At 38.6% G+C, this 12764-nt stretch overlaps 1 protein-coding gene across 2 annotated transcripts in view; it reads right to left on the bottom strand.

The window, feature by feature from the left end:
• Nucleotides 1-12670, bottom strand: part of C10H16orf46 (chromosome 10 C16orf46 homolog) — a 29462-nt gene extending 16792 nt beyond the window's left edge. Inside the window, exon 1 of one of the 2 annotated variants that reach the window (XM_063112147.1) lies at nt 12493-12670. The gene's annotated coding sequence lies outside the window, so the exon portion shown is untranslated. Of the gene's footprint in view, nt 1-12283; nt 12341-12492 lie in introns of those variants that run through there. The other variant, XM_063112148.1, reaches the window with a different exon arrangement.
• Nucleotides 12671-12764: the final 94 nt, after the last annotated feature.

Here is a 12764-nt window from a genome sequence, read left to right as displayed (position 1 = left end):
GGAGATGGCAAAGCCACAGCAGTGCCCTTTGCATGCAGCTACTGGGAGTATGTAGCTTCAGAGTGCACCATCCTTTCTTCCAGGCCAGCAAAGCCACTAGCAAGGTTCCCCTGGACCCACACAGGAGTGACAGGCTGCAGCCAACTGGAGAAAGAAACCACCCAGAGGTTGGTGAGTCTTTGCAAGGGACTCATGCATGTCCTGCCCCATGGGAAAGGGCTGGAGTGCTGGTGGGGAGGCTGACCACAGGGGGAGTATTGGGGTTAGCGTGGGCAGCTGATCTGCCTTCCAATCAGCATAGGTGCCACACAGTGGAAATAAATCAGGGTGATAGAACTACAAGGGGTGCAGTTTGCAGGAAAGACTCAACCCAGTTGTGTCTGTGGTGACCTCAGAAGACCGAGAAGTGACTAAAAAGCATGCTTTTCCCAATTTAAGAAACAGCAGCAAAGCAGCCATTTAGCTCAAGCACAGAGCTCAAGTCCCAGTTCCCACAGGGAGATTCTCCCAATATGGGAATTAACCACAGGACAGCAAATTAGTTCCAGAGCAGAGTATAAGTGGTGGTGGTAGCTATAAGCCACCACTGAATGGGGGGGGGGAACCAAACCACAGACCAAAGACAAAACTCTGATATTGACCAGCAAAAGCGTGACACCACTAAGAACACCTATAAAACCTGGAAGAGGTGGCCATCTCCTCAAATGCCCAGGCAGCAACATAAAGACACAAAGATCAAGAAAGAACAGAGAAATATGATACCAACAAAGGAAACAAACGAAGCACCAGCAATGGACCCAGAGGAACAGCAGAATTATTAAATGTCTGACAGAGAATTCAGAATAACCCTCTTATGGATGTTCACTGAGTCACAAGAAAAATACAGATAGAAAATTAAATGATATTTAGAAAGTAATTCAGGAGCAGAACAAGAAACTTGACAAAGGAGTAGAATTAGTAATAATAATTTTAAAATTCTAGAAATAAAGAATACATTATCTGAACTGAAAAACTCAATAGAAAGCTCCAACAGCAGATATATTTTTTTTTTGTCCTTTTGTGACCGGCCATACCGCGCTCAGCCAGTGAGCGCACCGGCCATCCTTATATAGGATCCAAACCCGCGGCGGGAGCACTGCTGCACTCCCAGCGCCGCACTCTCCCGAGTGCACCACGGGGTTGGCCCTCCAATAGCAGATTTGATCAAAGGAAAGAATCAGTGAGCTTGAAGACAGAACATACGAAACTATCCAATCACAGTGGCAAAAAGAAAAAAGAATAAGAAAAAATGAAACAGAAATGCAGCAATTATGGGACTTCCTCAAGCAAAATAACCTCTGCATAATTGGTATACCTGAAGGAGATGAAAAAGAAAGAGAACTAGAAAGCATATTCAAGGAAATAATGACAAAAAATTTCCCAAGTATGGAGAAAGATGACAGTATCTAGGTACAAGAAGCTCAGAGGTCACCAATCAAATTTAATCCAAAGAGGAATACCCCAAGACATACTATAATAAGCTAATTAAAAACCAAAGACACAAAAACAAAACAAAACAAAAAAACCCAAAGACACAAGGTCCAGGGTTTGATCCCTGTACTAGCCAACAGTCAAAAGTAAGTAAGTAAATAAATAAACAAACAAATAAGTAAATAAATAAATAAAATACAAACCAAAGACAAGGAAAGAATACTGAAAGGAGCAAGTGAATAAGTGAATGAAACACATAATATTTATTGGCACCCCAATATGTTTCCCAGTGGATTTCTCAGCAGAAACCCGCCAAGCCAGAAGAGAATGAGATGACATATTCAAAGTGCTGAAGGAACAAGACTATCAACCAAGAATTCTGTATCCAGGAAAACTAATCTTCAAATATGAAGGAGAAATAAAATTTTCTCCAGATAAACAAAAGCTAAGGGAATTCATCAATACTAGACCTGTCTTACCATAAATGCTAAAGGGAGCTCTTCAATCTGACAGATGATGCTAAACAGTAGCAAGAAAACATCTGAAGATACTTAACTCACTATGAAAATAACTACACACAGAGAACCTCAAAATACTCCAATGTTGTAAGGGTGGTGAATAAACCACTTAAAACCTTAGAATGAAAACTAAAGGACTGACCTAACAAGACAATAACTAATACAGCAGCCATATAAGAGACAGGCAACATTAAAAGATAAACTTAAAATAACAAAATGTCAAAAAGTGGGGGGGAGGGGATGATATCAAACCATAGAGTTGACTTTGGTGTTTTCTTTTTTCTTAGATATCAAAATTAAGTTATTAGTTTAAAATAATCTGCTGTATGTATAATTATGTTTTTGCTAAGCCTCATGGTAACCATAACACAAAAACTTATAAAAGACATACTAAAAATAAATAGCAAGAAATCAAAATATACCACTAGGGAAAACCATTTGACCACAAAGAAAGACAGTAAGAACAGAAAAAAGAAAAAAAGATCTACAAAACAACAAGAAAAAACTAACAAAATGTCAGTAACAACACCCTATACATCAATAATAACTCTAAATGCAAAGGGGTTAAAGCCCCCAATTAAAACACATAGAGTGGCTGAATGGATTATAAAACAAGAAGCAGCAATACACTACCTACAAGAAACTCATTTCATCTATGAAGACACATGTCGACAGAAAGTGGAGGGAGGGACAAGGATATTTCATGCAAACAGAAACCAAAAAAGAGCAGGATTAGATATACTTATATAGATAAAATAAACTTTAAGCCAAGGAAATTTTTTTTTTTTTTTTTTTTTTTTTGTCCTTTTTGTGACCGGCACTCGGCCAGTCCTATATAGGATCCGAACCCGTGGCGGGAGCGTCGCAGCGCTCCCAGCGCCGCACTCTACCAAGTGCGCCACGGGCTCGGCCCGCCAAGGAAATTTTTAAAAGATAAGGAAAGTCATTAAATAATGATAGAGGGAACAATTCAACAAGCAGATATAACAATTTTAAATATATATGCACCCAACACTGCAGCACCCAGATATATGTAAAGCAATCAATTACTATTAGACTTAATGAGAGAGAAAAACTCAAACATAATAATAGTTGGGGACTTTAGTATCCCACTTTCAGCAAGGGACAAATTATCCAGACAGACAATTAATCAAGAAACATCAGAATTAATTTCTACTGTAGGCTGATTGGATCTAATAGATACTTATAAAACATTTCATCCAATAGCTGCAGAATATACATTCTTCTCAGCAGCACATGAAACATTCTCCAGAATAGCTCATATGTTAGGACACAAAAGAAGTATCAACAAATTTTTAAAAATTAAAATCATATCAGCTCTCTTGTCCAACCCAATGGAATAAAACTGGAAGTCAACAACAAAAGGGACACTGGAAATTATACCAATACATGGAAATTAAACAACATGCTCCTAAATAATGAATGGGTCAGGGAAACCAAAAAGGAAATTTAAAAGTTTCTGGAGACAAATGAAAATGAAAACACAACATACCAGAATCTATGGGATACAACAAAAGCATTCCTAAGAGAGAAGTTTATAGCAATAAATGCCTACATCAAAAAAGAAGAAAGACTTCAAATATTCTAAAGTTACATCTCAAGAAACTAGAAAAATGAAAACAAACCAAACCCAAAATCAGTAGAAGGAAAGAAATAACAAAGATCAGAGCAGAAGCAAATGAATTAGAGATTTAAAAAACAATACAAAAGATCAATGAAACAAAGAGGTGATTTTTCAAAAAGATAAAATCGATAAACTTTTAGCTAGACTAGAAGAAAAGAGAGAGAAGACTCATAAATAAAATCAGAAATGAAAAAAGAGACATTACAACTGGTACCACAGAAATACAAAGGATCACAAGAGATTACTATGACCTATATGCTAACAAACTGGAAAACCTAGAAGAAATGGATAAATTCCTGGACACATACAACTTACCAAGGTTTAATCATAAAGTACTAGAAAACCTAAACAATAACAGAAAATGAGATTGAAGCAGTAACAAAAAGCCTCCCCCAAAAGAAAACCCCAGGACCAGATGGCTCCACTGCCAAATTCTACCAAACATTTAAAAAAGAACTAATATCAATTTTTCTCAAACTCTTCCAAAAAACTGAAGAGAGAATACTTCCAAACTCTTTCTACAAGACCAGCATTACCCTCATTCCAAAACTTGAAAAAGACATAACAAAAAAAAAAACTACAGAACAATATTTCTAATAAATACAGATGCAAAAATCCCCAACAAAATACTAGCAAACAAAATCCAACAACACATTAAAAAGCTCATTCATCATGATCAAGTGATTCATCCCAGGGATACAAGGATGGTTCACATGTGCAAATCAATAAATGTGATACACCACATCAACAAAATGAAGGGGAAAAAAACATATAATCACTTCAATAGATGCAGAAAAAGCATTTGATAAAATCCAACACCTCTTCATGATAAAAACACTCAACATATTAAATATAGAAGGAATGTATCTCAACACAATAAAGGCCATATATGACAAACCCATAGCTGATATCATACTGTATGGACAAAAATTGGAGGCTTTTCCTCTAAGATCTGGAACAAGACAAGGATGTCCACTTTCCCCACCCTTATTCAACACAGTACTGGAAGTTCTAGCCAGCACGATAAAGCAAGAGAAAGCAATAAAGGGCATCCAAATCAGAAAGGAGGAATTCAAATTATCCCTATTTGTAGAGGACATGATCATATACATAGAAAACCCTATTACAAACATGTACAATCAATTATGTTTCAATTAAAAAAAAAACCTAAAGATTCAACTATAAATTATTAGAATAAATGAATTCACTATAATGGTAGGATACAAAATCAACACACAAAAATCAATAGCCTTCCTATATGCCAATAATGTAATAGCCAAAGTAGAAATCAAGAAAGTAATCCCATTCATAATAGCTACCAAAAAAACCACAAAAAACAAAAACCTAGCAGTAAATTTAATCAAGGAGGTAAAAAACCTCTGTAATGAAAACTATAAAACATTGGTGAAAGAAATTGAAGACACAAATAAGTGGAAAAATATCCCATGTTCACAGGTTGGAAGAATATCATCAAAATGTCCATATTATCCAAAGCAATCTACAGTTTCAATGCCATCCCTATCGAAATACCAATGCCATTCTTCACATAAATAGAAAAAACAATCTCAAAGTTTGTCTGTAACCACAGATGACCCTGTATAGCTAACACAATCTTAAAAAAAAGAACAAAGTTGGAAGCATCACACTACCTGTCTTCAAAATATACTATAAAGCTATAGTAATCAAAACAGAATGGTACTGTTATAAAAACAGTAAAACAGACTAATGGAACAGAATAGAGAACCAAGAAATAAACCCATGCAAAATGGATGAAAACAGAAACCATCATGTTAAGTGAAGTAAGTCAGGCAAAGAAAGACAAATACCACATGATATCACTCATATGGAATCTTAAAAAAAAAAAAAAGAAAAGTGGTTGTCATAGAAGGAGAGAATAGAATATTGGATACCAAAGGCCAGGAGAGGAGGGAAAGGAAGGAGGGCGGGGAGGAAGAGAAGTGATGGACTAACGTGTACAAAATTATGTTATCTACCCTAAGTGAATCATTGTGCAGTATATGCATGTATTGAAACAACACAGTCTACCCCACCAATATGTATAAGTAAATGTTAAAATTTTTATGAACAGTAAAAAAAGAGATAGAGAAAAGCAACAGATTGAGAGAAATTGTTTGCAAATCACTTATTTGACAAAGGACTTCTATCCAGAATATGTCAAGAATTCTGCAAACTTAATAGTAAGAAAATGACAACAAATTAAAAATTTAAAAATTAATTTTACCAAATAAAAGATGAACAAAACACTTCAACAGACACTTCACCAAAGAGAATATAACGACGACAAATAAATACATGAAAAAAACATTCAACATCATTAGCCATTAGGGAAATGCAAATTAACACCACTAGTCTAAAATGGCTAAAATAAAAATACTGACAATACCAACACTGTTGGCAAGGACAACAGCAACTGGAATTCTTATGCATTGCTGGTAGAAATGCAAAATGGTAAATCCCCTCAAGAAAAAAGTGTGGCAATTTCTTATAAAGTATAACTCGCCATACTAACTAGCAATCCTACTTCTGTTTATCTAGCCTAGAGAGTTAAAAACTTATGTTCACACAAAACCTGTACACAAGTATTACAGGATCACTATCCATAATCAATCCAAACTGGAAACAACCTAAATGTCCCTCAGTAAGTGAACAGGTAAGCAAACTGTAATATACCTATACAATGGAATACTACTCAGCAATAGGAAGAAACAAACTCTTTAGATATGTAAAAACATGGGTGAATAAGAATCTCAAAGACATTATGCTGAGTGAAAGAAGCCAGTCTCAAAAAGTGACATCATATGCTATACAGTATACAGAAGTGTATACTCTATTTATAAGACATTCTCAAAAAACAAAACAAAAGTGATAAGAAACAGAATAGTGTCTATACACACGTTAAAATTCATAATTACTGCACACCAACAAAAATGTCAGTTTTACTCTTTGATAATTTTAAAAATAAAAGGAAAAACTATAATGAGCTAGCACTACATACCCAATATACTGGTAAAGGTTAAAAAGTCTGTTAGTAAGTATAGAATCCCACTCGTAGGAGAGTAAATGGGTACACTTTGGAAAACAGTTTGTCATTAAAGATGAAATTTTACATTAAAAAAATAACTCCTGAGAGCTCTTTTTTTTTTTTTCATGACCGGTAAGGGGATCGCAACCCTTGGTGTGGTGTCGCCCGCACCAAGCTCAGCCAGTGAGCACACCGGCCATCCCTATATAGGATCCGAACCTGCAGCCTTGGGGCTCCCAGCGCCGCACTCTCCCAAGTGAGCCACAGGATCGGCCCCTGAGAGCTCTTTATAAACTATGAAGTGCATAAAACTATGAGCCATTATTCTTATATAGCTGTTAAATGGAATCTGAGGCTTCAAACTGCAAGTGTACACTTTCATTAGGTTGGGCCCTTAGTTGTAAACAACAGAATCTTCACTGGTTTTTAATTTTTAAAAAAAACTATCAAAAGTTATTAGGTCAGCCTGCACTCAAGAGGAGGGGATACAGACTCTACTTCTCTGTAAGAGAAGTACCAAAGATTTTTCAGACATCTTTTGAACCATGCTTTTCTGACTCCGAAGTCCATGCATGCTTTTCTTCACTATATTGTGTGGAAATACTTGTTGCTAGGAATCCAATGCCAATCAGAAAGCAGCTCTACGGTGGCTTTTACTTGTTCTGACCTTGTGAGACTCTTTGTTTAGCCCCACTGAGAAGAGCGAAAGTGACATCCATACCTGGTCCCTGGTTATTTCTACTTACTAGAGATCATAGTTTATTCAGAATGCTAAAACTCCACTCCTGGTGGGAAGAGTAAACTCAAAGTGGCTCAGTTAAATGTGGCAGGTCATTACTAATGAATAAAAGCCACCAACTGTTTTTGATCAAGGCTGGAAGAATGCCAGAGATGAAAATATAACAGCCACAGGGGAATGGAAGTCATTATAATGGAAATGAACTCGTCCAAGACAAAGAGGACATATAAGAAACACTGACTTCAATTAAGATAGAAACAATGGGAAAATAAAAGTCAATGCACATATATGACTGGTATCTATACTAAACCTTCAAAAGAGAATAACTATTGAGAATTATTACCATTTTATAAATGAGGAAACATATACAGGAAGGTTAGGAAGTGCTCCAAGGTTACTGTAAGAGAGACAGTCCTCCCAAAAAAGCCACTGTCCTTCTCTACATTGCAGCCTCCCTTGCACTTGGGCTAGAGCCAATGTGAATAGTCAGCAAAATGTGAGTAAAACTGATGTGTGTCACTTCCCAGATGTGGCAGTGAAGAGGTAATGTGCTACTTGAATTCTCTCTTCTCTTCCCACAATGACTTGGAGGTGACGTGTTGAGTTAGCAGCACCACAAAATGGAGGAAGCCCGGATCCTGAGTCACAGCTTTGAGTAGCACTCCCATAACCCCTTATCAGACTGTGCATAAATGATAATGAACTCAATGAGTTAAGCCTTGATTGAGATTTTAGAGATGTTTGTTCCTGCAGCATAGCCTGCCCTCTACTGATGAATATAGACACTAAGATTGTCAGAACTGAACGTGCAAGGCCAGATCTTTCTGAATCTAAAGCTTACTCATTTAATTATTACACGTGAAACAAACAAACACAAAAAACTAGCTATAATGTACTTTTAAAAATAACTGAATAAAGAGTTACGTATTAAAGGGACTACAGTGCTATTTGGTCCTCTAAATTATAGCTGCTGTATATGAAGCTACATGATGCAAGCAAAAGAGAACTAGCTTAGGTAAAGAAGGAAAATAATGTTATTGTTTCACTGTAGGAAAATATAAAAAATAAAGAATTTTACCATTTAAAAGGGAACAGATGTCTGTAGTTATTCTACTGTGCAAAGCCAGATTCGTATGTATAATAAACTCAGACTAAAAGGTGAATATTACAGATTGAAAGTCTCAGGAATACAAGCTCCATGTCTTTGGAATACCAAAAATATGCTTGAATCAAGTCAAAGATAAAAATCTAATTAGAGGTGGAATTAATAGTACATAAGATTAATTTATAGTCATAGAGAGCAAATGGGTAAAAAAAATTATTGCAATAAGTTTACAATGTTCCTGAAAGATAGTGTGGTAGACCGAATTCTATAAATTCTCTCCCCTCAAGATTTCCCACTCTAATCCCTGGGACTATGAATATGAGATATAACATACACGAATATGTTATATTACATGGCAAAAGTGTTTTGCAGATGCAGTTACAGTTATTGATATGGACTGAATTCTGTCCCCCAAGTTTTATGTATTAGAAGCTTGATCCCCACCTGACTGTTGAGGGTGGAAAATCCTATCATGGTAATTGAAAGGTGGGACCTTGATGAGGGCTTAGATTCTTAGGACTATGTCTTAATGAATGGATTAATAATAGTGGTCATGGGCGTGGTTCTGAGGGCTTTAAAAGGACAGCATGAGAGTCTCTCTCTCTGCTCCGCTATTTTCAGCCATGTGAGACCCCAGCATTGCTGTAAAGCCACCACCAAAGAAGACTCTCACCAGATGTGTTCCCTGGACTTTGGACTTCCCAGTCTCAGAAATTGTAAGCAAGAAATTTCGTTTTCTTACAAATTATCCAGTTTCAGGTATTCTGTTATAAGCAACAGAAATGGACTAATATAGTTATTAACCAGTTGACTTGAAGATAGAAGATTATCTGGTTGGGCCAAATCTAACAACATGAGCCCTTTAAAAGCAGAGTTTTCTTGGCAAACAGCAGCAGCAGAAGCCAGAAATTTGAAGCATAAGAGGAATTCAAGGTATCATTGCTGGCTTTGAAGAATGAGGAAGTTATGTGCCAAGGAATGTGGACAGCAATTAGGAGATGAGAGCAGCACCTGGCTGACAGTGAGAAACCAAATGAGGACTTCAGTTCTACAACTGTAAGAAACTGAATTTAGCCAACTGTCTGAATGATCTTGGAAGCTGATTTTTCTCTGGGCCCTCCTGATAAGAGTCCAGCCTGGCTGACACTGATTCCAGCCTTGGGAGATTCTACACAGAGAACACAGCAACGATAGAAAACTAACACAATAATAATTCATCTTAAATACTTCTGCTTAGGTACTTTCAAAGACTGAGAGCTCATTACTTTACAAGCATCATTTTGCATTACACTGGCAGGTCTAAAGATTAAAATGATCTCAAATCAGGACATCTGCAAGCCTGAAAATTTTGCTCCTCAGTTCTGGGTGTTCTTCCCAAATACAACATATGATAGTCCTGAAAATACCTGAACATGGTGCTGATAGCACCAAAGTCAAGGGTTCGGATCCCTCTACCAACCGGCTTCAAAAAACAAAAACAAAACAAAACAAACACCTGAAGACAGCTTCATTTCCTCAGACAAAAATTTCAAATTTCTCATCATCTTAAGAATGCACAATGTTTGTCAATGTCTCTCCTAAAATGTGGTGCCTGAAACTGATGCAATCCATCAAATGTGGTCTGACTAGAAATGTTTTGAAATCTGACTCCCCTTGATCTGAAATCTACACCTATTAATTAAACAAGGATTGCTATATTTTAAAAAAACTATAGCCCAATCTTAATTAACACTGAGCTTGAGATCAACTACAACTTATAGGGGTTTTTTTTCCCCCACAAAAATACTTGTCTTCTTCACTCTATATCAATGTTGTTGTTTTTTTGTTTTGGGTTTTTTTTTTGTTTTTAAGCTATACGAAGACCTCCAAATGTTTCAGATCTTTGTAAAATTTCCCCTTCTTGGTTTTGGACCATCATCATATCTGCTTAGAGAATTCAGAATCTGACCCTGACATCCTATGTTTGGCCATTCCTTCCTTCCAATAATTTGACAAGAATACCTTAGATCACCGATAAAGATGTTGAAGAGGAGAGGGTAAAGGACAATGCCCTGTTGCTATCCCTTCTAGTTGGGGGTTTACTAGTTATTTAACCAGCTGCAAATTTATCTCACTATACAATTATCTGGCCTAAACTTCTAAATCTCATCCATAGGATTCCATATCCATCAATTTAGGTAATCATAATGAAAAAAAAAAGAACCTTACCAAGAGTTAAAGTGTACATTTACATTGATGTCTCTTTATCTTTTTACATTTATTGTCCTTACCAGGGATGAAGATTAGATTCCAAATTGTCAATTCCAAACAAGTAGTGCTACCTAGAGTGTTGTGTTGAGAAGGATCTTAAAACCTGACCACTGCAGGAAAAAGTTCCTTAAAAAAAAAAATAATAATGACCGATAAGGGGATCTTAACCCTTGAAATGTTGTTGTCAGCACCATGCTCTCCCAAGTGAGCCAACTGGCCATCCCTATATAGGGATCCGAACCCGTGGCCTTGTTGCCATCAGCACCACACTCTCCCAAGTGAGCCACGGGCCGGCCCCTAGGAAAAAGTTCTATGATTGATTAATAATGTCTGCCAGAAAATAAAGAGTGGTAGTACATGTGCCACATCACGTTTGCCATTATCTTTCTATACGGTCAAATTCACAAATGCCTTACCTAGATTCCCACATCTGGCTGACACATCCCTAATACATTAATCGGGGTGGAGAGAATGTTGATATGCCAGGATAGGTCAAAGTTCAGGGTATTTAAATCAAAAGTAGGCTGTAATCCCTCAAAACTCCTTATCACAGTGCCCCATACCCTCATCTTCCTAAAAGCTATAAGTGTAAAGGAATCTTGAATCTACTGTTAGAATTTCAACCAGGTTAAGAAGGGTTTCTGGCGGCCTCACTTGGAGTTCTGAATGGATGATGCTGCGGGTCCTTAACAACGTTATGTTGAATAAGGAAATAAATGAATAGAAACACTGTTAGTCATGGTGGAAGTTAAATTCGTTAATACAGCACTAAGCTTCACGCATATGAACCCTTTAAACAGGTTTTGAAGGGGCTGGTCGGTTGGCTCAACTGGTTAGAGCCGTGCTACTACCACCAAGGTACAAGTTTTCATCCCTGCACCGGCCCGCTGCAAAAAACTAAAAAAAAAAAAAGTAAAGAAAAGAAATTAGCCGGGGCATCCTGATCACTAGTTATTTAGTTTCTACAGGAAAATACCAGTGGGACTCCAATCTAACTTACAGGTTTGAAACACACTCAACAAGGAGTTGAAACTTTGCCTTAAAGTTAAGCACATGCACCTTCAAACTTGCACAATTTGTTCACATTTCTAAGAGCACAGATCTTATCTTTCCATCTTAATTACTTCTGCTTTATTCAGGACACAGCAGCCTTGATTAAGTATTCGTGAAATGACTCCTAGGAGCACGGTTTCTACAACGATTCTTTCCGATCAAACCGTTTCTACTCTAACTCTTCAAGTCTTCCCCTTTTTCGACTCACATTCATTACCTCACTAAGTACCTAGCCCTGGAAATAAAATGATAAAGCAACGCCGCCTTCTCAGCTCTCACACAGCTCACAGGCCACAAGAAAGGAGTCAACAAACACACTCCACGTGCCACTCCTAAACCCCAGGCATTTCCCTCCTGGCCCCTCCCCCTCCACCCCTCCCGTTCCCCTCCAGGCTCCTCCTCTTCCCCCAGGGTCCTCCTTTCTTCCTCATCTCGCTGCCCTTATTCCAGCAGCTCCTACCGTGCCTCAGAGACGCCTGCCCTTCTTTCAACTGCTATCCCCCTCAGGAAAACGTCCCCGCCTGCCCGTCCAACCCCCTCCCCGTACTCCGCTGACCCCGCCGTCGGGATCCCCGCCCCTGCGGCAGCCCGCCCACTCCGCCCCGCTCCTCTCGCCAGGCCCCGCCACTCTCAGCCCAGCCCCAGCGCCGGGATACCGCTCCTCTTTACTTTCGAGCCTCAGGCGGTCGCTCTGTTTCCAGAGGGGCAGAGCTTCTCTCTCCGCCGCCCGTGGAGTGGTCTGGGGCCTCGCCCCGGAGGCGGAGAAGGGGCCGCTCACACCCTCATGTGGGGCCGAGCCAGGTGGCAGGCCCCTGGACAGCTAGTCCGGGCCGGCGGGCTAGGGCGACGATCCTCACCGCTGCCGGCTGGACCGTTGCCCTGGGTTACGGCCGCGCTGGGGGCGGGGAGGTGGGCGGGCCCGCGGGAACTCGCAGCGGAAG

This window comes from Cynocephalus volans, chromosome 10 (assembly GCF_027409185.1).
Source record: "Cynocephalus volans isolate mCynVol1 chromosome 10, mCynVol1.pri, whole genome shotgun sequence".
NCBI lineage: Eukaryota > Metazoa > Chordata > Mammalia > Dermoptera > Cynocephalidae > Cynocephalus > Cynocephalus volans.
Note: the sequence above shows the minus strand (reverse complement) of the source record. Positions and strands in the feature narration are given on the sequence as shown.